The sequence below is a fragment of the Leptonychotes weddellii genome, chromosome 2 (genome assembly GCF_054177405.1).
Source record: "Leptonychotes weddellii isolate Sample4059 chromosome 2, ASM5417740v2, whole genome shotgun sequence".
In the NCBI taxonomy this organism is placed as follows: domain Eukaryota; kingdom Metazoa; phylum Chordata; class Mammalia; order Carnivora; family Phocidae; genus Leptonychotes; species Leptonychotes weddellii.
This window is the reverse complement of record NC_138370.1, coordinates 165,635,599-165,663,223: the sequence shown is the minus strand read 5'-3', so window position 1 is coordinate 165,663,223 and position 27,625 is coordinate 165,635,599. Positions and strand designations below refer to the sequence as shown.

Below are 27,625 nucleotides of genomic sequence, written 5' to 3'. Positions count from 1 at the left end.
TACGTAGAATTATTTTTTAAAATCTCTTTTAGATTTCAAAACCATTTTTTCCAGCTCTGCTGAAATTAATCCAAGGATTCAGTTTCTTCTAGTGCCCTAGTATTTGCATTTCTTTATTAATGGGTACTATGGACAGAGACTCCCAAGTGACTGGAAGAAACCTGGAGTCAGTTTCTCTGGGGCTACTGTTACAGAACTCTTAATAGGAGACCTTAAACTCCAAGCCTACAAGTAAATAAAAGCTACCAGGTTCCTTTTCATGCATACAGAATACTTTGCTCCCGAATTAGCAAACAAAAAACACAAGACACTGGCTCCCCTGGGGCAGAGAATAAAGGCACGTTCGTTCATGTGGTGGGTGCTAAATACTGTTGATTATCTACTTCTGGGAGTGAGTGAAGAAACATTATTCCTCATACATTTTATTCATTTATTTAGTCATACAGAAAGTGTTTATTGAGCAAATGCACATTCTTCTAGAAGCTCATACTTATGGAAGACTTCCCCCAGTCCCAGACTTCCCGTTTTATCCTGGTTAGCAATTACTGATAGTCACTCTTGGAGAAACAAGCTCGTACCACATCAATTGGTGATAATAGTTCCCAACAAAATTAACCACTCCTTACGTTGAATTGAACTACCTATGAGCCCATCCGCTGTTGGAGGGGCCACAGCATTCTTAGGTACTGGTGTCACTCCTTGCTTAAAGAACATCAGAGCATCAGTGTCTCCCCTTTGCCTTTGGGACTAAATGTGAACTCTGTATCATGGTGCAGGAGGTGCTATAATGACTTGCCTGTCACCACACTCTGGTTTGTGCATTAGCCACTAACAAAATGAGACCGCTGGAAGTTCCTTCCACACATCAACATGTTTCTCATTTCCTTTAATTCCTCTCTACCTGTAATGTTTTCCTGCTTCCATGACCGCTTTCTCCTTTCCAACTCCATTTTAGTACAACACCTCAAACCAATTAATTCCTAATCATCTTTATTCATTCAGTTTGCCATGGCTGCACAAGAAACTGTCCCTAGCCCCAGGGATTAGATTTTGGTACTCTTTTTCTGGATTCCCTAAATGCTATTTTTTTGTCACTCAGTTGCCCCTCTGCAATTTTAACAACGCATTTCTCTGTCCAACTGCCCACTAACTAGACTGTGACCTTCTTAAAGGCAAGAATTATGCCTTAATCTTCTTTTATACATCAAGGTTCTTGCGTAGTACCTGACACATAGCCGAAATGAATGAACTAATGAATAAATAAATGCAAGAATAGTGAGGTGTAGTTTTGTTTCCAGTTTGGAATGTGTCTGTATTGAGTAGTAGATCCTAGTACCTAGAAAATAGTGGTTCTCATATAATAGAATGTAGGTGGTCGGCGCTGGTATAAGTGTTCCACACATGTCTCCAGTGGTCCAGGCTCCTTTGTTTATTTATTTATTTATTTATTTATTTTAAAAGATTTTATTTTATTATTTGATGGAGAGAGACACAGCGAGAGAGGGAACACAAGCAGGGGGAGTGGGAGAAGGAGAAGCAGGCTTCCCGCCGAGCAGGGAGCCCGATGTGGGGCTCGATCCCGGACCCTGAGATCATGACCTGAGCCGAAGGCAGATGCTTAAGAACTGAGCCACCCAGGTGCCCCTGCTTTGTTTTTTTAGTCTTCATTGTAAATGATATCTTTCAGATGTTCTCATGGTCACAAGGTGACTGCATAGCTCCAGTCATCACGTCTGCATCCTAGGCAGGAAGAAGCAGGAAAAGTGAGTGCAGTTACTTGGCAATTGAGTAAAGTAATTTTGGGCACTTTCCCGAAAGGCGTACCAACCATTAATCTCATTAGCCAGAATTTAATCATGTGACCACTAACACCTTCAACTGAACCTGGGCTAGTTAAGAATTTTAGTTAGATAAATTGTCACATTCAACAAGTCAAGGTTCTATTAGGATAAAAAAGAGGAGAATGGATATTGTCTGTCCCAGACAATAAAAAACATTAGCATGTCTAATGTTATGAGTTGATGTAAATGAAGGCTCTAATGGAATATCTAAAATATTTGTGTGGCCATTTGTGAAGTAAGCCCTAGTTAGGGAAGGAGATCCTGTGGTTCAACATGAGAGCATGAATACAGGGGTTTTAGAAAAGCTGAAAGGCCAAATAGGGCACGAAGAGGCAACCTAAGTCTTGACAATACGAGGAAATACAACCACCCTCCCCCAGTAGAGGTGACCTAGTGTGAGGAGGTGGTGCTGCTAGGGTCTAGGAGCCAAGGATACGCACAGGGATCCTGGACATTAGTGGGAGCAGCCTGGAGGGCTCTGGTGACATAGCAGAGATGCAGCCATTACCAGGCACAAGGTGGAGACAGTGAAATAGTCTAGATTCTACCTCCCTCCTGCCTTTAATCTCTGCCAGGGCCTCCCAGTCACTGCACACAGAAGCCTGTTGACAAGGCAGCTTGGGAAGGTTTGCAGGGTCAGCCCACTGTGACCAGGGAGTGGGTCTGAAAGAAAATGGGTAAATGTCTGGCACAGACACTATGGTAGTGGGGCAAAGAACAACCTCTACCTAAATACAACGTTTCATAAACCTTTAGGGGAAGAAATACATGGTAGTGGAGCATGTACTAACTTGTATTCAGAGGTAGATTTAGGTACTAGCTCCTCCACTTAACCAGCCATAGTACTTTTAGCAAGCCACATAACCGCCATGAGACTTGGCTCCTTAATTAAGAAGATGGAGATGTTAAAATCTTGTCTACTTTCCTCAAGAGGTATCTATGAATGTTTAGGAGATTATATATGGAAAACCACCTATATATGCATACATTATAAAGGATGTTTTTGAAGATGATTTATTAAGCATCTAATATGTGCCAGGTACTGTCTCTGTGCTTTCCCTTCATCATCTCATTTAACCTTCACATCAGTATAGGTAGGAATAAATAGAGCCATTTATAGTTGAAATTGAAGAGCATGGTAAGATTTGAGGCTAGAGAGGTTGATAGGGACTCAATTTAAAAAAAGCCTTTTAGAGTCTTGGTAGCCTTTGAAACAAATGAGAGACATAAATTTGATCACGAATGAGATTTAAATTTTAGAAATTCCAACTTGGGTGTCGGGGAGCAGGGTTGATTAGGAGTGGGAGAAGGTGGTGGAATGGAGACAGCAGGATCAATAATACAACACTTGCTTAATTCTTTTTCATATCCACTTTAATCCTGTATTTCAAATTATTAGGATTTTTTTTTTTATCATCTGAGAGGAAAAACATGCTATATACAGATTTTGAAATAAATGTTTCCTGAGAAGATTTGCTAAACCTTGATCAAAATTGATATCCAAGGAAGGATTAAGGTTAGAATTTCCTTGGAACTTTTGTGCTGATTTGTTTTGCTGGTTAAGCTCTAATGCCTTTATGCTGCTAAAAGGTTTGGATTTGACTTAGAGCCACATTCATCCTGATCAGTACAGAGTTTGTGATTGGAATCGGTGTGGGGTATGATGTGTGTCTGCCGGCTTCTGGGCTCGTGTAGGTATACATGTTTTCCTACCTGGTCCCCTGCAACTGTTTCCATGTGTCTCATTTTGTGTCTACAACAAATACATTCTCAGAGGATGTTGCAGTGGGCAAAAGGAACACCTGTCACCCCTGGAAAAATGTGCATCTGCTAGAGGAATCAAACATTGATCTTTTTAGAATCAAAATTGCGAATAGATCTACTTACTTTTATTATTTTATTTGAAAATATTAATTGATGTAAGCCAATGTATGGCCTCTTCCGCTGGGAATACCTCATGTGCTGGATTATGGGGTGGTCCTTAGCACCATTCCCAGTGTCCCTCTTGTGCCCTCCTTGGGGCCTCCAGGGCTAGAAGACCAGGAACTACATTCCCCAGCATTTCTTACTCTGTCTTTCTGGTTTGCTTTCCTCTAATAACTGACACTGTATTCGTGTTGGGAGGTAGAAGGGAACAGAAGCCATGATACTTCTTTGTCAATGGCAAGTAGCACCTGGGCTTCAGCAGATAATGAGGTTCAGCATCAACTGTGGCTTCTGGGGACACTTGGAAAATCATTTGCCTCAACATTCCAGGCAGCAGGGCCCATTTGACAGTGGTTTCCTGGAGTTCCCTGACCTGGTTGAAACTTGATTCTCAGAAGGCAGGTCAGGTGAACCTGAGAACTAGGTAGTTGGCCTAACAGCTAGTCAGTCAGTGCCAGTGAATTCTAGGTATTAAATCCTTTCCTGCTCGAGATACCTAGAGCAGCTCCTGTTTTATTTTCCAAACCTGACTAACATACCCATGGATACTGCTGCCCCATGTGACTCAGAAACCTAAGGAGAAAATTGCTTTTTTTTTGATATCTCATTACTCATATCAGGACTCATGGTAGACTAAAGGACAATTTGAGTGACAAAATCAGGTGCATATACTGAGACATTCCTCCTATCCAACATGGCACACATTTCGTGAACCAGACCTTTGAAAATTCAAGATTTCTTGAGGTATGGCTTCCGTACTCCAGAGGTCATTTCTTTTCCTGATAGAAAACAACTTCTTACAGGCCTTGTGTGTAACTCCTCTAGACAAATACATAAGAATTCTAGGTTGAAAACAATGAAAATGTCACCTGAGAATTCTCTTACATATGTCCAAACAGTATATTAAAGAAGTACAACTCGGGGCTTCATCAGACATACCCGTATGTTGGTCTTCCTGCATGTTTTTACTCAGTCTTAGATAAAACAGTCGGATTGTCACTTTAAAAAATAAATACTACTTTAACTCAGAAATTTGGTGTCTAGTGTAGATTATTAATTAAAACTCTGAACATGATTTAGTGTCAGTCTTCTCCCTCCCTCAAGCTCTAACCTGCCTCAGGGTATGTAAGCCCGTAATTGGTTGTCTTCTGTCTTACTGCTCTGCCTGCTTCTCCTCCTTCACTCCCATTGGTTTGCTTCCCAGATTCTGAGAGCTTCAAGTTTAAAGGAAGTGGTAACATAAAAAGGACATAACTTTAATCTGTTCTCGTGTAACTGGCTTTATGATCTCTGGTCCTGTCTTACTTTTTTTTTTTTTTTTTAAGATCTTGTTTATTTATTAGAGAGAGAGAGAGAGCACAAGCAGGAAGGACGGGCAGAAGCAGAGGAAGAAGCAGACTCCCCGCTGAGCAGGGAGCCCAACATGGGGCTGGATCCCAGGACCCTGGGATCATGACCTGAGCCGAAGGCCGATGCTTAACTGACTGAGTCACCCAGGCGCCCCTGTTCTGTCTTATGTTTAAAGCTAAGTCTTTCTTTATCATAGGGTTACTGTTTTGGCCTTTTTTAAGGTCCCTCTCAGACTCTTCTAACTGTAGTCCTCTTGACCTAGGTGCAGATGCATCTCTAGGCCAGGTTTTTGGTTCCTTGTGAACCCCTAATAAACCAGTGTTAACATAACATGTACCTTCTGGATGCTGGGTTCCCTCTGTTCCTATAAACTGAATTATTTGAAAGGTACTAAAATGATCACAAGTCAGCTCTCTGTCTCTTGATTTGCTCACATCAGGTCCATGAGAAACACCCATGAATCCTTTTTCACTGACAAACTCAGGGACCACAGCCATCCACCCCTCTTCCTTCTAATTTTTCCTGATACATGTGATCTTCCCTGCCCCTCCTTTTCCGTGAACATCTATGATGATTTTTTCTTTATTCTTCATTTGAGCCTTTATATTTCGATGCCTTTGTTCAATTATATTGAATCTGAGTATTGTTTTCTACTCCCATGTAGGGAATTTTAATTTTATTTTATAATCTTTTTCTGATTTCTAGAACCTCTTTGTCACTCTCTTTCATAATAGAATTGTTAGATCTTGATTTTTGGACCCAGAACAGTCTTTCTCTGCACTTTACCAGTTGTATGACCTTGGGCCAGTTATTTAACCTCCCTGTGCCTTACTTTCCTCATCTATAACATGGGGATAAGAATCGTGTCCAAAACATAGTTTCTTGTGAAAAATAAGTGGTATGACCTGTGTGAAGTCTTTATTTAGTGCAATGCCTTGTGCTCAGGAAATGTTAGCTATTTTGCTCTAATGATCTATCTCTAGTTACACTTTTACTTCCCATTATGACACCTCTTAATAGTTACCTTCTCAAAATAACAATTGTGGTGGAGTAATCTAATCCCCTTCTAATATTAGGGGGTCACTGGGAGGTCAGGAGCATGCTAACATGAACACTGCCTAGAGGGAGGACAGGACGGAAACACCAATATGGAGAAGGTAATACACAGGACCTACAGCAAGCCTTGGAGTTGAGTGGAGGAGAAGGAACTAGCAAGGTAAACAAACAAATAAGCAAATGAACAGTTGTTAATGTCACATAAGAAACAGAAAAACTCAGTATGCAAATTGTGAAGTGAGAGATGTGTTCAAAAGAAAGGATGTCTGTGTTTTCATCACAGTAGGAAGGTTAAGGAAATCAACTACTTCAGTAAGAACTTTAACTGTGTTAAGTGAAGAGGTGTCTCCTGTGCACTAAGCACTGCCCAGGCCGTGGCCCCAAGACAAACCTAGCAGATCCAAACCATGTCCTCAGATTTATGACCAAGAAAATCATTTCTTAAAGATATTAAAAAGAAAACTATTTGTGTCCTGCGTGAGCAGTGGTTCTCAACCTAGGGAACTTAAAAAAATACCTGTGCCTGGGTTTCACGCCCCGCCCACCCACGATTCTTATTTAATTGGTCTGAGTAGTCTGGCATGTTAGAAAACTTCCACGTGAGTTCTAATTTTCAGTCAAAGATAAGAATCATGTTCTAGAGAATGGCTCTCAAAGTATGGCTTGGACTAGCAGAATCAGCATCACCTATGAATTTGTTGGAAATGTGAATTCTCTGGCCATTCTCCACACATACTGAATTAGAAATACTGTGAGTGGGCCTAACATTTCATCCAGGCTCTCCAGATGATTCTGATGCACACTAAAATTTGAGAACCATTGCATTAGTATAGAGTTTCGGTGGTGTATTTGGAGGAAGGAAGGCTAGATTGTCAGCTTTGCATAGAAGCTGTGTGATAAGAAAATGAAGGTGGGGATGAATACCTCCACAGTTCAGTGATAAAGGGTGGTTGTGCTGATCCTCCTCATCCCCTCCTTTGCCTCCTGTGTCTGCTTCCATTTTGTCTTTGTCTGCTCCTGGTTTATACAGCTTTGTTCTCTTTATTCAGTTGTTAACCTTGTATTCCTTAGACATTGCAGATAAGCTAAACTGCCATACACACCTTATTCCTGGTTGGAAAACTCCGTGAAATTTGATGTAGAAGGTGGAATGAATTGGAAGGGGAAAGTGAACATGTGTGTCAGTGCTCAGAAAGGTTAAGTAAGCTGCCCACTATAATGGGATTAGAATGCAGGGCTATTTCTCTCTAAAATACATGCTTTTTCTCTCTACTATTGCACTAATCTGTCTCTTCTTCCTAGACACACTCCTAGGCTATGGTCCTCTGTCTTTCTTGCAGTGAGATGTGGGCATGCAACTAGTACTAGTTTATATGAGCAGAAGTGAGTGCACCACTTTAAGGACTGGCTTATAAAATACCACATATTTTTATTCTCCATGCTCTTTCTCTTTCTGGTAACTTCATGCAGGTATGTCTGTTAACCTTGTTTGTAAAGATAGTGTAGCAAATAAGGTGGTAGGAGCCTAGGTCCCTGAATCACCTGCTGGGAAGACATGTGACAAGCTTTGGACTTCACATAAGAGGTAAATAAACTTATGAAATTTGAGTGGTTATTGAAAAAAAGCTGGCACAACCTTAACACACCCCAACCCTGCAATGACTGTCGCTCAGGACACTCCTGCATTGGTGTTAACCATGTCTTCCTCCTTGTCCTTCCTGCTCACTGTCACACCTACTTCCTTTAGAAACTTTCTAGCAGGGCTAAAATAGTCTGAGCCTTTGTGCTTCGCTTGCTTTGGCTGTGACTGATTATTTCTGCCTATAATTTATTTGCTTTGTGTGGATTTAGGAGTGAGACTTTTGTCTCCAGAATAGGACTCTAGGAGGATTCAGCATTGTCCTCAGCAGTTAAAGCATGGCCAGTAACCCAGCAAGTGAGCCAGTGTTTGAGCAATCATCTGACTAGGCTCGGTTAGAGACCCTCTCTGCTTCTCTGCTGCTGTTCTTTGACTCAGAACTCCCATTTGCTTCAGATGTATTGTGGGACAAAGCTTGGAGAGAAAATTAATCCCCAAGGCCTTTCTGGAAATCAGCAAAACAGACTTTTGAGCCCATGATACATTCTTCAACAACATTCATGAGCTTAGCGTCATTAGAAAGAAAATTCAGATTATCTGTCTTCCTATGTATTTTTAAATGCACTTTGACTAAACAGAGTTTGATGCTACAACTGGTTCTCATTATGCACTAATTACTTGCTAAATTTGATTCAGAAGAACAAAGAAATTTTGAGTTATTCAAGGACAGAAAAGTCTCCAATTCTCAAAAATACACATTTTTTACATTCCTACTACTCAAAAATAGCTAACACATATTTCTTCATGTTTGAGGGGAAAATCTCCCAGGCTAAGGAATTTGTTCCAAGTTTTGTCAAGGAAAGAATTTATGCTTTAATTTGGTGCCTTAAAATAGAAGAATGTTGGAATAAGGCTATCTCTCCTTAGTTCTAAAGGAGAGAATTTAATGGTATATTTAGCGTAATTTTGACTTTGACTTTTTAGTGTGACTTTGACTTTCCCAAAGTGTTGTGACTCTTGATAATCTATTAACAATGATTTTTTTTAAAGAAAATTCTTATGAAAAACTTTCCATGCCATGTACCTTCTTTGAAATTTGCAGTGTTACCAACATATTGAAAGTTCTGGCATGTCCTCCTGTAAAGACAGCCCCCTTATCCCCTGGCCAAATGTCGTTTCATAAAAAATTTGCTTCCCAAGTATGTTTAGCCACTTCTATGTTTTTGTATACTTGCCCCAGAAATTCTTTCTGTAAAAACACAGTTCTGCTGGTTCTTTGGCTAATATCACCTGTTTCTCTCAAGGTAAGTCCTATGACATCAACATGATTCTAACACAGTTGATTCCTGTCATTTATATTGTTCGTTATTCCCTTCATTATGTAGCATAGTAGTATGTTAGGCACTCGATGCATATTTCTTTAAAACCTGACCGCAGAAGAAAACCAGGTGAGAGAAATGTGTAAAAATTCTGCTTCATTTCCCTACATAAAATGTGACATTTCTCAAGTTGCTTTGGATTTTTCTGTTGATGTTTGACCTGTTTGGATGAGGCTATAATATAGTCAGTCTGGGGCATCACCATGTAATTGGGAAAAGTATGTTATTGACATTGATGCACTCTGCAAGGTCCAGAGGACCAAGTTCTGATGTAGAAATGCTTTCATAATAAAACTCCATTATAATTACATATTTGTTTGTTTTTCCTGCTGGATTGTAAATCCTTGAGGGCAAGGGCTTTGTTGCTTCTTTACGTCCACATTCTCTCAGCTTGGTGCAGTCACTGGCAGAAATACTCAGTGGATACTTAGGTAGTGTGTGATTGCATTTACTATTTTCATACAGGAAAATGCTCTCTTTCTAGTTCTGACTCGTCTAGTGCATCTGTGCAATCAAGTTCTGTGTTTTTGGGACATGGATTGAAGTCATACCCTCAACTCATGATCTGGCAGGGAATTTTCCATATTTATAATGTACATTATCAATATAATTTGAAAAAAAATTAATTTTCATGGGACTCCCCAATTATGGGTGGTTTCTTTCCCAGGGTATTGATTGTACTTACTACTGCAAGTTTGAAAACTTTGAGACCGAAGTGTCATTTTAACCATCAATTCCTTCTCTCATTCACTAGATCCAGAAATAATTTTATTGTTTTTGTCTTCCAAAATCAACTATAGAAGCATTATACTCGTGTTTAAGAGATGTGAATTTGAAATCGGTTCACGAAAGATTCAGGAAGACACTGTTCATAATTTGAAGCTGTTGATTTTCCTGAAAAGTTATGACTTCTCCCATAATGAGAGTAAACTCTTCAAGTAAAGCAATCTATAAATCAACTAAGGTATATAACAAAAAAAGGGAAAGATATATCTAAAAGTGATTCAAAAATATAATTTAGTAGCAATTATTACTATACTTGATATTAATAGTAATACAAGCAGTTAATTGATTAGTTAATATTATTAATGAAAAAATATTCATGACATTTGTTGACAGAAAGACAGGACCATCATGATAGTTGTAAGGACAATGGCAGTGAGGGAGAAAGATTAGGTTCAACTTGCAAATACAACAAGGAAAAGTAGGAATTTATAGAGAAGGAAGTAGGGTGGGATTTAGTGGATGGAAAATTACTAAGAGGAAACATCAGGAATAAGGGGGGAATTTCACCTAAACCAATCCAACTGTAGTTCTTGCTGAAACCAGATCAGATACCTCCTGGGAGATGGTGGCAGGATGAGGAACCCTTGTTAGATACGGAGGCTGAACAGATATGGAGGATGGGCGATTCTGTTCAATTGACTTAGCAGGATTCTTGCTAAAATTGGACAATGCAAAGACAAAGGAAGTCCAAGTGTCGAGGCATAGTTAGGAAGAGGATTTAGAAGACTAGAGTTTGGTGAAGGAGAGACTCTTTTCAATATATATACAGTCTTTATTGTTTCACCAAGAGCAAATTGGAATAGACACACCAAGCTGGCTAATGATTAATGATTAAAAACTCATATTCTTTTAACACTTGTTAAACTTTTATTTAGTGGGGAAAATTGATGGTGTATTTAAAATATGAAAACAACAAAATACTCAAATACTAATTTCAGTACTGTTTTTTTTCAAATTTTTATTTTTTTAATTAAAAATTTAAACATTATACTTGAAAACTACAATAACGTAAATCACTTGATCACATTAAATAGCACCATGATAAGCATTATTCAGCTTCTGAATCTCTGCTTAAGTGAACAGCTAATGAAGTAACAACAGTGAGAGTCACAAATTCGCGGATACTGAGTCAGTGCTCTAAAAAACATTACCACTCAGAAGCACTGTAGGAATTCCAATACTTTCACCAATTCATCTTTTTAAAAAAACACTTTAATATTTAATCTGGCAGGGATGAGGCTAATTTTACCTTTCATGTTTATAAAGCCATGACCGTCCATGCTCTGTTCAGTCCCTAAAGTGGTGTTACTTGGCCCAACTCTATATTTTGGTCTTGACTCAGCTGTCAAATACTTAAGGGGATCATATACTTTAAGTCCTGTTTGAAAATTTCCTTTCTCTCCTATGCTCCTACATCTCCAGATTTCTAAGACTTGCTTTCTTCCACCTCTCTTTCATAGCATTCTTTCATGAATATCATCTACCCTGCCCATATGGCCTGAAAATAGGGTAGCCCTCCTCAGAGATCAGGGAAGAAAGAGAAGTTATGTGAGAAGAACAAGGAAAAGTCTGTGGCCCCTGGTGTACTGATGACTGTCCACATCATATCAGTTTCTCCTGTTTATTCCTGTGATGTTTCCAGACAGGAGAAAAATATGCTGGTTTCTCTGCTGGTTGCTGCTAATCTGTGAATTTGTGTGTTCTGATTGGGTGCATGGGGACTGTGAGGTTATGGCTTGGAATGAAGCAGATGGAGCATCAGTAGACATACTCCAGTGACACACCCTTGTTACCAATGACCCATTGCTAAAATCATCATTTTAGTTTATATTTTTATATTTTAATATAAATAATAAAATTTGGGAAATGCTCTCTGGAAAATTATAGGAATTTTGAGAATATTTTTGCCAGTACTTTTTTTTTCCCTGACAACATCCTACAACTTGTAGGTTCTCAGCGTGTTCATTTCTAATAATAAAACTCTTAGAAAAGTGGAATTTTAGTACCGTCGGAATCACTGGCTTTCCTGGTCCCTGAGATCTCACAAAGAGGCCCAACTCCCCCATTGATGGCCGAGGTGGACACATCGGTAACAAAGATACGGGGAAAGAGATGAGCAATGAGGGGATGTTAAAACATTTGCTTCTTTGACCTCTGAAAGGGTGGGGAAAAACATGGACTTTGAAGATGGGCATATTAGTTGGAAAAAAAGTGCTCCGTTGTTTTCCTTTTTAAAACTGAGAACAATGATACTTATTCTTTAGAGTTGAAAGGAACCTAAGGGTGCCTCATACTCCTTAGGCATGTTGTAGATTGGAACTGTTATTCTACAGCAATATATGGGAAATCTTATTCTTAGCTCAGGCAGTATAGATCTATTTTCCCACATTAAAGGTAGCCTTTTGATGTGCATCATTCACAACCCCATCAAACATGCAGTCTTTAATTTCTGCCTTCAGCTCCCTTTTCCACCATCATCTCTGTAATTAGAACCATAAGAGAATTTATGTGTTGGGCTAATTACACTTCCAAGGTTAAGATATAAGAACTAAATAAAACAACTTTACCAAAAAATCTTGGTAAACCTTTTGAGGGCTGAAGTTTTCATCTGATATTCTGATTCTGTGGTCTTGGTGGGAATTGGAGGAATGTGCTAAGTGACTTTTGTAATCAGAAGGATGACTATTCCACATTCTAAATGAACCAGAATGTAAACTGCCTGGTTGGGGGGGGGGGGAAGAATTATCACTGAAGTACACACCTGGTTGTTTTTTAACATTGGGTGGCAACTGATTTCTCATCTGTGTATATTAGTCAATAATATCTACAATATTAGATTTCCTTTCATCTGTAATGTGGAGATAACACATCAGTGGTTAAGAGCGTGGGCTTTGGATACTATGATTAGCTTTATTTGAGGATCAAGAGAGGCTAAATAATGTAATAGAGGAGATAGAAATTAAAATTGTAAGATGCATTTGTATAAAAGTCATTGTTACCTTAAGAGACATAAGGGTGTGTGTGTGTGTATGTGTATGTGCTCTTGGTTAGCTTAGGTCTTATATTAAACTTCCCAAATGCTCAGGGTACTACTGTTAAAAATTGGGCCCACCAGAAACCCATTCTACTAGACATAACGATTTAATATGCTCTAATGAAGGTATAACACATTCATGAAGAAATGAAAGATTACTTAATAAATTATATTGGCACAATTGGCAAGCTTTTTGAAACAATGGCTGATTTATTTCCTCATCTATAGGAATATTTGTCATTTTTTGGCAACTCAACATCTTTTGAACACCCATGTTATGCTTGGTGAGCTTCCCGCATTATAAATTCCACCCTTTCAAAGTCAAAATTTTGAACCGTCTCCCAGCCTCCTTCAAAGGTATATCAGAGCATTTGACCTCAGCTTCAAAAATTATTATCTACTAGCTCTTGACTTAGGTCATAAACTAGTAAGTGAAGAAGTGGGTGGTGCTTAGATTTGATCTTTTGGCAGAGAGGGTGGCAGGGACACCTTACTTTTTCTTTGTAATCATGATCCCTAATTGATACATCATTTTGCCCCGTAGACCAAAAGAAATTCCAGATGGATTAAAGAGTTACAATTTAAAATTTAGATTTTTAAAGCATATGTAAAAAGTAAAAGTGAATTGCTGTCAAATCTAGGAATGAAAAATCATTTTAACTTGAAAAAGAAATGGAAAAAATCACAAAAGGAAAATCAACATGGGAAATTAAATTATTTTCTCTCTATAAATATTTTCAACAAATACAATATGCCATAGGTTAATTGCTTTATTATATAATAAACTCGTATAAGACCTATGAGAACACAAATATTGTTGCTGAAAGCTTGAGTTAAATAGCAGAGAAATGAGAAGAGAATTTATAGAGTAAAAAATAAAACAAAAAAGGGGTAATAAACATTTGAGTAAAATGTTCAAATTCATTGGAAATGAAAGAAATTTAAATTAAAGCTGTGATGAAACATAATTTGTTGACTGTGTAATCAGTAATGTTTGTATTTTTAATAGAAATCCCTCATACTGATGAGTATATAGAAAAGTGGTATACTCATATACTAGTGGAGACAGTTCAAATTGATATAACCTTTTTTGGGGAAACATTTAAAAAATATATATCAAAACATTAATGTTTTCTGAACTAGTAGTTCTACTCTGAGAAATATTTTGCTTAAGGAAATAATCTGAAATATCCATAAAGATTTATACATAGGATACTTATTGAAGCAGTAGTTATTAAAGTATAGAAGTTAAAATATTAAAGTATGAAAGCAAACCTTAAACAGTACAGAAATGGTTAAATACATATGAACAATTCATGTAAGTGAATATTACAACATTGTTAAAATTATGTTTCTGAAGAGTTTTCAATAATATGAAAAATACACATAATTTAAATGAAAATTGAGGTAACAAAATTATCTCTGTAGTCTGTCTTGAAGGATGTCAGCAATGAATTCCTCTGAGGGGTGATTTGATAATTTGATTTTTTTCCCTTTTTAAATATATTTATACTTCCAAATTAAAAATTTTTATTTATAATAAAGAAAAAATTCCCTAAAATTAATTTTGTGCACAAGAAAAACCAGTTTGACTAAATTTGCTTTAAAAATAAAATGTAAAATTAAATTAAACAGCCCTTGTTAAACAACTTGTTTGATGGAAAAATTTGTTTTTCAGTTTTCCACTGCCATTTATTTCAGACAGTGCTTTTATCTTGTGCCCTGCTTAGAAACCTCATTGGCTCCCTGTTTCTTATGCCTTCAAGTCTAAATCTCTTTGACGGCTTTTCAAGGCCTTCTATAATTCTGTTCCATCAAAAATTATTCCCCCTTACTTTGCCTTCTGCTTGTGTACATTCCAACTTGTATTAAAATCATCCTTGAAACTCCATACTTGTTCGTAAAACACACACACATGCACGCATGCACTCATGCACTCTTAGACTGTCAGTCTGAGAGACTCATATTGCTTATTCACTCTTTCAACAAATATCAACAAATATCAACAAATATCTGAGTTTCTACCATGGACTGCTGTAGGTGCTGCTGTAGGTCTTGGGGATACACAGTTAAAAAGGTTCAGGAGTCTGTTCCCATGGAAAATGTTGCCCAGAGGAAACACTATTTAATCCTTGAAAGGCCAAGAGGTACATGGACTCCTCTACAAATTTGAGGTCTAGCCATGGACCTTAACTTTGGCACCAGAATTCTGCATATTGGGTCACATTATCTTGTACTTTGGAGGGAAGAAAACCTTCACTGATTACTATCTTTATTTATCCTTCTCCCCCAATTTTTACAAGAAACAACTATGTAAAATGTACTATTGTATGTGCTATAAAGAAAATGCAGTTGAGGGCATTATTCCTTTATGTCATTCTGTTCCACCTTGTAAGGTTTATGTGCCAGCTTTATTTTTTAATGTATTACTAAAGAAAGTTTTGTTTCCTCTGAGGAATTAGTTTGCTTCCTCCTTTCTGATAAGGATAAGGATCTGACACATCCCATTTCTCTTTTTACCCTCCCAGAAAGATTGGCGCCATATTCTTAAATTGCAGCGACATCTTCAAGTATTGGCATATTTGCCTTAGTGTTTTCAGATATTGATTTTTTATTTCTAATTATAAAGCTTCCTTTTATTGCCTGTAACTTGTAAGGAGGCCCAAACTCCTGTGGAAAGGGAAAATGGAGTCATCCAGACACTGCCTGCTAGACTGAGGTACTCATTCTCAGCTGCTTGGGGTAGTGGTGGCCAGTGGCTCTCAGCTGAGACCCTCTTTGGTAACTGCTCTCAGTCAAAAAAAGCCTCTTTCCTAAGGGTACATCCCCATCCCTATGATGGCCCACATCCAGTACCTGGTTGACTGAGGCAGGAGTAGAAAGGCCCAGTTCCTTTTTCTCAAGGAAGCGTAATGCTAAAGGGTATCCTAGTTCAACTGCATGGCATTCGACTTCTTCCTCAGCCCAGCCTTGCATCTCTCACCTTCAGAGATGTTGTTCTCTTGAGTACTCACCAGAACCTCTCATTCATGCAAATTTTGCACTCAGTATCTTTTCCAGGACGTCCTACCTACAATAACTAGATTAAAAAAAAAAGAAAAGAAAATGTTAATATCCCCTGTTAGTTACCCATAGATACTCTCTGCAGGGTCAGGTCAGTAACCTCACTGCTCTCAACCCCGTACTTCACATTTTATCTATGATACCACCATTGGTCATTGAGCTCCCTTCTGCCGTGGACTTCTATGGGTCTTAGAGTTAGAGCCACATTTCTTAGCACTTAATCCTTTATTGATTTCTGTTGTTCGCTGTTGTTTCAGAATGTTTTAGGCATATGGTTGTACTTGACACCCTCTCTCACTGATCCTTACCTTTTTTTGTGTGTCCATAGTAAACTTTCAAGCGCGAGAAACTGGCCGTGCCTTTGAAGAGCTTAAATTGCCCTCATAGCTACTGTGCTACTTAGTCACTTTTTAGCCTGTTTCATTACTTGTGCAGGGAATATAATTTTATTGTCTGGACATTGCAGTCTTATATTCACAAGAGGCAAAGCTCTAGTCCATACATGCCATTTGTGGTGCTGCTTGAAAATTATGATCTGCTTTATGCCTAGAATTAAAATCAAGGTTGTTCTAGTTTGTTAACGCTTCTGAAATAAAGTACCACTCACTTGGTGGCTTAAAACAATTTAATCTCTCATAGTTCTAAAGGTCAAAAATCCCCAGTCAAGGAATTGGCAGAGCCATGTTCTCTCTGAAGTCTCTAGGGAAGGATCCTTCTTCTTCTTCTTCTTCTTTTTTTTTTTTTTTGGTAAAGATTTTATTTATTCATTAGAGAGAGAGAGTGCACAAGCAGGGGGAGAGGGAGAGGGAGAAGCAGACTCCCTGCTGAGCTGGGAGCCTGACATGGGGCTCCATCCCAGGACCTGGAGACCATGACCTGAGCTGAAGGTAGACTCTTAACCATCTGAGCCACCCAGGTGCCCCAGGAAGGATCCGTCTTTACTGCTTCTGAGCTTCTACTGGTTGCTGGCAATCCTTAGACTACCTTGGCTTGTCAACTCATCACGTTAATCTCTGCCTCCATCTTCACGTGGCTTTCTCCTTGTGTGTCTCTGTGTCCAAATTTCCCTCTTCTTAAAAGGGCACCAGTAATATTGGATCAGGACCTACCCTAATCCAGTATGACCTCATCTTAACCTGACCATATCTTCAAAGATACATTTCCAAATAAGGTCATATTTATAAACACTGGAAGTTAGGACTTGAACGCATCTTTTTGAAAGACACAGCTCAGCCTATAACAAATGTATACTTTGCTCTACCCTTAACTTTCTCATCCAAGACCAACATGACAGATGCTACAGTCATCCTAAGCATCCTCAGTTGAGGAAAATTGCTTTTACTTATTGGTTGACATGTGACATCACACCTAAGAAGAGTACACAATGCATCATGTTAAATACTGATAGAGCCCCTGCAGGCATTGGGTGTGCCTTCGAAGTTTGTCTCATGCCCTCCTCATCCCTTTCTCTGCCTGTGCCTACCTCTCCTTTGCCTAAGGTATGCAGGGTGCAACATTCAACAGAATTCTATAATTTCGTAATTGTGCCCTCTGCTTCAAACCTTTTCTTTATCTTTCTTTCCTCTTATCCAACTTTCCTGTCTTGTGTATCAGTCTGCAGATTGTATAAAATGATGGGAGTGATTTGGATGGATCCTCCTTTTCTAAACTTTCTATATTAACTTCTGAAATGAAATAAATATGGAACATTAATTCAGGCAGATGTTGAGATATTTTTAAAAATGTGAAGAGAAACTACTCCATGGACACATAAATTTAGGAGACATTGTATACTAAATTTCTCACAGTTCTGGAGGCCAAAAATTCAAAATCCACATTTCTAGTTTTGCAAGGTCTTTAGAATATTTAGGTTTGTGAGTATTCCCATAAGCAAACAAAAACAACAAAACATGTTTAGCTTGGTTTAAGTCAGCCTTTCCCAAATGTATTTAATCATGACACACACTGAGGAGAGCCAAGTTGTAGAACTTTTTCATAGCCTCTGTATGGGAAACAAAATAAAACTGTCATCATCTTGGAATGTCTCTCTCCACAGAAGGCTTTTCTAGATTAGTCAATGACCCAAACTGATTAGAGCTAGTAATGAGAACCTCAGACAAAGCACTGGTTTCTAAGGGAAAGGCTCATCCCCTTTAGGATGTATTTTAGCATAGATATTAAAAATACAGGTTCCAGAATCACGTTGCCTGGAGTTTAAATTACTTCTCCACAACTACAAACTCTTTGTCTTTGACTAAATTATCTAATATCTCTTAGCTCAGTTTCCTCATTTATAAAATGATTATAATGACAATAATGCCTACTCACAGCATGATTATAGAGCTGGAGTAGTCCATGTGAAATGCCTGGCATAGTCCTCAGCACACACTTCAGTCTCAACCTGAAGTCCCCCCCGCCCCGCCCCAATTCTCTAACACACACAACATTACTAATACTAAAATCATATTGAATGGTGGCCACCTCCCCCAATGTTCCATCTTACTGCTTTTTGCTTTTTGGCTTTGGAAAGGACACCACACTGGGCATCAGGCTATCAGAGCTGTAGCTCCAGTTCTGGGACTGCCCATTTAAGAGGCCCTGGGAAATCCGTTCTCTCCAGCTTTCATTTTCTTTACCTGTGAAATGCGCACAAGATGCAAAAGGTCTCCTCTTGTCCAAAACTTGGAAAATCAACTTTAAAAAATTCAACAATGGCATAGTGGGCATCTTGTTGCCACGAATAAACATTTTTTTTTTTTTTTTTTTAAGATTTTATTTATTTGCGAGAGACAGAGAGCACGAGAGGGAGGAGGGTCAGAGGGAGAAGCAGACTCCCCGCCGAGCAGGGAGCCCGATGCAGGACTCGATCCCGGGACTCCAGGATCATGACCTGAGCCGAAGGCAGTCGCTTAACTGACTGAGCCACCCAGGCGCCCACGAATAAACATTTTTATTTCCATGTGCTGCATAACACTTTCCCTTATTGCAGTAGTTCTTTCTTTATGCTAGTTGCTGCCACCGCCCCAAACTTGATAGAGAGTCACAGTAAGATGATCTTACAGGATGTCGAAAAGATTTCAAGGAAAACACTGAAATGTGTGAAATATGTTGACCACGGTTTCATAGGTTCTGCTGATTTCGCTGGGGACTTAGATATCAGGCAGCCCAGTGTAGGGTTAAGGTCATGGATCGGGAGTCATGAGACTGACATAATTATCTTGGTTCTACCCCTTTTCATTTGCTTAAGCCCTTTGTCCTCAGTTTCCTCATCTGTAAAATGGCATCTCTACCTTTGTAGAGATATTATAAGATAATATGTGTTAAGCAGTTAAAAACAATGCCTGTTGTATAGTAGGCACTCGCTATGCTTTGCTCTTACAATTCCTAGGTTATCCAGCATTTTAACAGATGAGAAAACTGAGACTCAGAGATTAAAATGCCTGTGACCTGGAAGTCACAGAAAATTAATGATAGAGCAGCACCTGGATTCAGGTTTTGAGCCTGATTATCCCTCCCTTTCCTCAACAATTTCGTTCCAGAGAGAATGGCTGTAAAACCACTTAGTTGCTTTAGTCATCCAGTTTAATTACCCTCAAAAGCCCTAAGTCACTTTGGCTTACTTTTCAAATTAAATTAATTTTTAAACAAAATCCGTTGAGTCAGTGATTTTTCTGGTAGGTGAGAAATAACAAGTTTTCTGTGTAGATGAAATAAAAATCAATTTAATTCAATTCCAAAGATATTTATTAATTATTATTTAAAGGAAGAACATGTGTATCATTTTATTTTAGGCTCTTTTAGGGGAAAACCTCCCCCCTTCCTTCTTGTTTTTCATGAGGAGATTTTATTATTATTTTTTTGGCAGACCTCGGCATGTGGACATTTATCCATGCAATGATATTTATTTGAAATCTGCTATATTCCAGATGCTGTTCTAGGTAGAGAGGAGAGAGTAGTGAGCAAGACAAGTAAATTCTACTTTCATGAAGGTAATGTTCTTAGATAGGGGTCAGCAAACTATGGCCTCCATCCACATCTGGCTGCTGCTTGTTTCTGAAAATAAAGTTAAATTGGAACACAGCTGTGCTAATGTGTTTCTGTTTGCCTGTGACCACTACTGCACTACAGTGGTGGAGTTGGGAAGCTTCAGCAGAGACCCTATAGACCTCAAAGCCTAGTATATTTACCATCTGGACCTTTACAACAAATGTGTGTCCATCCCATCCAGTAGGATAAGCTATTCAATAAACAAGTAAATAAACAAACAAATATTTTAGATACTATGAATAAAGTAAAACAGGATTATGTAATAGCAACGAAATCTTTACATTTGAGTGATTATTGAAGGTTTTTGAGGTGGTGACCTTTGAACTGTGACTGGACCCTAAGAAGTAAGTCATGTCAAGAACCAGGTGGCGAAGTATTTCTGGAAACACCAACAGCAAGTACAAAGAACCATCACAGGTGGTATGATGTGAGCAAAGGCAAGGTGGAAAAAGAGAAGGTCAGAGAATATGCAGGGGCTGAATCACTGGGGCCCCTATTTGAGGGAGAGTGGCATTTGACCTGGAAAATTAGGGAAAACTTGACATCTGTTAGGTCATCACACATACCTCCTCTCTCTTCTATACCCACCACAAGGGTGTAGGGCACAGTCATCTTTTCCTGTATGGATAAAAGTCTTCATATTTCTGTTCTCTTTTGACTTCTCCTCTTGCCATTGGGTGGACAACTCTGGGTGCTTTTGGTTTGAAATCCTAAGTTCTGAGAAGGACACAGCCTCGTTTTATCAGTAATAAAGTTGCACTATATTTTAGTTTTGATTTGGCTTATTGTATGTTCCTAATTGGCTATAACCCAGAGAGGAAAGAAAAAGAGATTCATGAGCAGCCTCATAGGCAGATTTCTTTCAGTTAAGTGTCATGGCTTTGATATCACAACATAGAGTCCGGAGCAAATTTTCATGAATAAAATACAATTTACATACAGAATAAATGAACCATCTAGGCAATATAGAGTCTAACATCATATTCTAAAATGCAAATGAGATCTTCCTGTGATCTGCATTTTAAACTGTAATTGTCTATGTAAGTCAGGGGCAAATGAGCAAAGAATAATTAAAATGCAGAACACTGTATAGGTAAGTATAGCTGTTCTAACTAAAGGAATCTCTGTTAGGAGAACTGGGAAAACCACAGATAAGAGAATGACAGAGTTGCAAGAACTGTCCAATCATTTGTCCTAGTAACCCTTAGAGAGTACTTCACTCGGTAGTATACTTAGATCAAATTTGCTTTCATCCAAGACATTCTTAACTTACTTTAGTCATATACTCATTGTGATAACCCTATTATCAGTAGTGTTTCCTAATAATCATTAGCATTTCCTAATAATCGTTAGCATTAATGTATTTATAATATTATTAAATAAATTAAATGATAATAATTATAATTATTAATTCATACGGTTGTATTTAGTGGCAGAATTGGGATCCCAACCAAAGCCATCTGATTCCAGAGCCCATGCTCTTAAGACATGGTCCTCACATTGATGATGGGGATTTTTGTGGAGCAGGCTGTTTGCTTGAGAAGGTGCATGGGCTTTGCAGTCATATGGATCTAAATTCAAACCTGGGATCTGTTTCTCATGAGCTGCATGATTTGGAGGACCTCATTCATGTAGCTATTCAGTCCAGTTTCCTCATCTTTAAGTTGTGGGTAAAACACATAGCTCATAGGGTTGTTTGGAGGGTTAAATGAAGTGAAATGAGAGCATCACATACAGCGCCTCCCACACGGTAGGCACCCTGTCAGGAAAAGCTATTTTTATAGTTGCTGTATTCACATAGCAATAGAGTGCACTCCAGTTCAAAGTAGTAATATGTTAACAATTGCCTGGTTAAACTTGGCTTGAATATCTGAAATGTAACTGATTTTTTAAAAATTAAAACTGAAATTTATAATTTGTAGACATAGGAGTTGAGAATCCATGCAGATTGGTTTATCGCAGCTCTGGTACCCATGTGGACCCCAGCGGGGGCATGAGGTCGTGGGCGAGGGTCACAGACATGATCAGTGGAGGACACAGAGTCACACATCAAAAGACGTAGAGAACTCAAACCAGAAACAGGGAGTTCCTCATATAACCATGTTGTAAGCAGTTTATCCTATCATGTGGTATCACCTCTTCCTCAGGGAATACTTCTGTAGGTTTTATGTATTGCCAAGTTGGATAAATCCAAGCAGTTATGTTTAATACAAGAAACTCATACTTGTTTAATTCAGTTATTTACAGTCACTTCCTGTGCCTGGAGTAAAAAGGTGCAATGAACAGCATCCCCAGAAACATAGACCAAGGCAGGGTGTATTTTTGCTCCCATGTTTTGCCTTTTATATTGGGGTTCTGGGTAAAATCAGGATCAAAAATTCAACTCTCCATTATAGAGTTTTCTTTTATTATACCAGCTATCATTTATACAGCACTTTTGCATGCTAGGTGATTCCCTATTCTTCTATTTTTATCTGATTTTTTTTTATTGAAGTGCAGTTGACACACAGTGTTACATTAGTTTCAGGTATACAACACAGTGAATTGACATTGACTGTACTATGCTCACCACAAGTGTAGCTACCATGTGTCACCGTACAATGCTGTTACAATATTGTTCACCATATTCCCTATGCTGTACCTTACTTATTCATGCCATAACATGAAACCTGCACCTCCCACTCCCCTTCATCCATTTTGCCCATCTCCTCACCCTCTTCCCTCTGGCAAACACCAATTTGTTTTCTGTGTTTATTGGCCCGTTTCTGCTTTTTCCTTTGTTCATTTGATTTGTTTTTAGATTCCACACATAAGTAAAATCATATGGTATTTGCCTTTCTTGGTCTGACTTATTTTACTTAGTAAAATACCTTCTAAGTCCATCCATGTTGTTGTAAATGGCACAATCTCATCCTTTTCCAAGGCTGCATAATATTCCTCTGTGTGTGTGTGTGTGTGTGTGTGTGTGTGTGTGTGTGTGTGTGGTGTGTATATACACCATATCTTCTTTATTCTTTATCTATTCATCTGTTGATGGACTTGGGTTACTTTCATATCTTGGCTATTAGAAATAATGCTACAATAAACATAGAAGTGCATGTATCTTTTTGAATTAGTGTTTTCATTTTGTTTGGGTAAATACCCAGTAGCAGAATTATTGGATCATATGGTAATTCTATTTTTATTTTTTGAGGAACCTCCATACTGTTTTCACAGTGGCTGCACCAATTTGCATTCCCACCAGCAGTGCAAGAGGTTCCTTTTTCTCCATATCCTCACCAACACTTGTTATTTCTTGTGTTTTTGATTTTAGACATTCTGACGGGTTTAAGGTGATATCTCACTGTGGTTTTGATTGCATTTCCCTGATGAATAGTGGTGTTGAGCATCTTTTCATATGTCTCTTGGCCATCTGTATGTCTTCTTTGGAAAAATGTCTATTCAGTTCTTCTGACCATTTTTTAATCAGATTTGTTTTATTTGTTTTGGTGCTGAGTTATATAAGTTCTTTATGTATTTTGTGATATGAATCCCTTATCAGATATATCATTTGCAAATATTTTCTCCCATTCAGTAGGTTGGCTTTTCATTTTGTTGATAGTTTCCTTTACTGTGCAAACCTTTATATTTTGGTGTAATCCCAGTAGTTTACTTTTGATTCCTTATTCTTTTAGATTTGTTTCTAATCCTTTCAGAAAGCTCTTAGGGTACCGTTAGGGAACCTAAGGTTTAGGACATTAATTATCTCACATGGGTTACACATCTGGCATCAAAGTAGCGAAGTCTGTGCCCTGCTCAGTATGCCATGCTTCCTTCTACATGCAGCTGATGAACAACAAACACTTTGACCTATCAGTAAGACTTCAAAGTTATCTAGAGCTTGCCACTGGAGTCCTCTATGAGCTGATCTAGGTTTCTGCTCATATTTCTATAGCACATTTCTCATAGGCAGGTAAAACAAATGGAATCAGAGTATATGTTTCCAATTCTCTGTCTTCCTCCCCATATCTCTGGGTGGGGGGAGAAAAAAACAACAACAAAGAAAACCTAAACAAATAAAACCCACATGATGGTATCATCGAAGGGGCTAGCATTAGAAATTCAGAGACTTTATTAAGTTATATTTTCTTAGCATCAAAATATCTTGTCTATTTGATCAAAACTTTTACCAGTTCACTAGAAAAAATTACCTAAAGCAGCTGTTTGTCAGTTAATCATCTAAATATTTGCTAACCAGATATTGGTGTGTTAGAAGGGGAACGCTATAATCTCAAAGACTTTTATCTTGTGTCTACACAGACTATTACTTTTGGTTCTCTAAATCAAGATGAAGGCCTCTACTTGGAAGAAAGATTAGAGCAAAATAAAGCCAAAATTTTTTTATTCTAAAAGTTAATTTCTCTAAGCAAATTCTCTCAAGTGGAAGGAAATCTGTTGAGTGGTCACTGTGAAAATTTATTTAATATGATCCTTTATTTTTGACTTAGCACCTCTGGCATATATCTAGATACCTTTTTTTTTTTTTTTAATTTGGTAAAAGAAAGAAATGGTGAGTGGTTTTAAAAAAAAGGGATAACAGAGGGGCACCTGGGTGGCTCAGTCGGTTAAGCATCCAACTTGGTTTTGGCTCAGGTCATGATCTCATGGGTCGATAGATCCTTACATTGGGCTCTGTGCTCAGCAGGGCGTCTGCTTGAAGATTCTCTCCCTCTGCCCCTCCCACAGTTCTCTGTCTCTCTCTCAGATAAATAAATAAATCTTAAAAAAAGGGATAACAAAAAAAACACCTGTTCTGTTTAATTTTAAAAATGATACATTTTTATGTTTATTTTTTAAAACCATGCAAATGGAAAAACACATAGTCTAATTTCATTCACTCACTATGGAAGTTTCAATGAATAGAGATTCTGAGCATAAAAATATACAATGCTATTCACCTGGACTAAGCTGTGGTCTGAGTTCCATAGCATCCACCTTGGGCCATTATGGAGAATGTGGCTTATGTGCAGAATTCCAACCCACATCACTGAAGGTTGTGCTTTTAAAACAACACTATGATGTTGGGGAGAGGAATTTGAGACTACAAGGGAAATTAAGGCCTCTGGTAAACCCATGAAAGCTGTTAGGGAAGTCCATCTGGGGACTTTTGACTGCCCCCATGCTATTTTCCTTCCTCTGATTTCTCACTAAGGAACTCTTGTTTCCCATTCTACAGTCTTGCTGGAAACCATCAATCAAGATGCCACTTTTCCCCCAGTGAATTGTGTACCTGTGTTCTAAGCTCTGGTTAGCTAGTATAGTTCCCAGAAAAGTAGGTCGTAAGGGGCAGCTGGGTGGCTCAGTCAGTTAAGTGTCTGCCTTCAGCTCAGTCATGGTCCCGGGGTCCTGGGATTGAGCCCTGCTTTGGGCTCCCTGCTCTCTCTCTCCCCCTGCTGCTCCCCCTGCTTGTGCTCTCTCACTCTCTCTCTGTCAAATAAACAGATAAAATCTTAAAAAAAAGCAGGTCCTAAATCATTTGATCCAAACATGTATTCCGTAGGCAGTTCACCTAGGAAAATTTCATTATTTCCTTCTACCTCCCCCAACCCCATTACTGCTTCGTTAAGGAATGTTTTTCATCCTTCCCTTTGATTCTATGAGAGACCTCAAATTCTCAGTGTGCTCTTTTAAATCTCTCTTTTTTTTTAAAAAAAAATATTTTATTATTGTTATGTTAATCACCATACATTACATCATTAGTTTTGATGTAGTGTTCCATGATTCATTTTCTGCGTATAACACCCAGTGTTCCATGCAATATGTGCCCTCTTTAATACCCATCACCAGGCTAACCCATCCCCCCACCCCCTTCCCCTTTAGAACCCTCAGTTTGTTTCTCAGAGTCCATAGTCTCTCATGGTTCATGAGATCTTTCTTTTACTTTGATTAGTCAGATTTAGTCTCTGTTGCTTGCAACCAAAGAACCCTTACAAACACAACTTTTAAAAATTTATTTAAATATACAAGGATACACATTAAATAAAAAGCTACAGCATTGCTATTTTATGTATTTATAATACATAATTGCTATTGAAATAGCAATAATACAATGGTCATATTAATTTTTAATGTTCATCTGTTAGTCCTTGGACAGATTTCAGGATCTCTCTCTCTTACCAGTTTCAATGCAGTTGACTTGGGAGATAGACATGAACAATGCTGAGTTTTCAGGTTTTGAGAAAGAACAGTTAGAGGCTGAAGGGTACTGGAGAGAAGTTTATTAAGCTGCTTTAAAGTATAGATTGAGATAAATAGTTACATATACATTTATTTTGTTTTGTAGCTAAAATGCAAAAAGACCCTTTTTTTGAAAAGATTTTATTTATTTGACAGAGAGAGACACAGTAAGAGAGGGAACACAAGCAGGGGGAGTGGGAGAGGGAGAAGCAGGCCTCCCACGGAGCAGGGAGCCCGATGCAGGGTTCAATCCCAGGACCCTGGGATCATGACCCGAGCCGAAGGCAGATGCTTAATGACTGAGCCACCCAGGCACCCCCAAAAAGACCTTTTTTTATACCTGATCCTTCATTAAGTGTTTAACATCTAAAATATTGACTTGACAATTAAATAAATTACCATCTTGATCTTTTGGTTCTTCTCACAGTTGAGGAAAGGATATAGAAATATAAATCCCCACCTGGAAGAATTTCACTGAAGTGTAATTTGGGGAGAGGTTACTATATATATTTCAGTACTCAAATGCATTTCTGGACAAACCATATAAATTTTTAAAGTCATGTTTATGGGCCTCTGTTGCTGGGCGAATCATGGAATTGGCTCAGGAGATGTTTTGTCCCCTTCACTTCAGATTTGGGCCACTTATATCCCTTTCTCACTACAAGCGATCAGAATTCACATGGAACATGGGTTTTCTCTTTATCCGGGGGAAAGAGACATAATAGTTGAAGATGTCTGGAAGAGATCGCATTCTCTCCCACAGAAGAATATGTAATGGTATAATTTCAGATATAATGATACCTGTGGAGGCTTTGCATTTTAGAAAACAGAGAGAAATTTACATGCGGTAGGGAACCCCTGACTATTGATATCCATAGGGCACTTTGTTTTGGGGAAGCTCCTAATTTTATTCTCGCACCAGTCTTGGGAATCAGATTCATTTTAGAAATGAAGAAACTGAGGGTAAGGATTTAAGTGAGATTCACTAAATTGCCCCAGATGGGAAATGTAGTAATTTATATAATCTTTCCCTTTGTCACCAGAACCCACATTCTTTGCATTAGAACACAGTGCCTTTTTTTTTTTTAATTTTTTTTTTTAATTTTTTTTTATTCTTATGTTAATCCCCATACATTACATCATTAGTTTTAGATGAAGTGTTCCATGATTCATTGTTTGTGCATAACACCCAGTACTCCATGCAGAATGTGCCCTCCTCAATACCCACCACCAGGCTAACCCATCCTCCCACCCCCCTCCCCTCCAGAACCCTGTTTGTTTTTCAGGGTCCATCGTCTCTCATGGTTCGTCTACCCCTCCGATTTCCCCCGCTTCATTCTTCCCCTCC

At 38.4% G+C, this 27,625-nt stretch overlaps 1 long non-coding RNA gene across 1 annotated transcript in view; it reads right to left on the bottom strand.

Moving 5' to 3' along the window:
- Positions 1-27,625, bottom strand: part of LOC145720227 (uncharacterized) — a 434,063-nt gene that overhangs the window by 200,631 nt on the left and 205,807 nt on the right. The gene's annotated exons all lie outside the window — the stretch shown is intronic.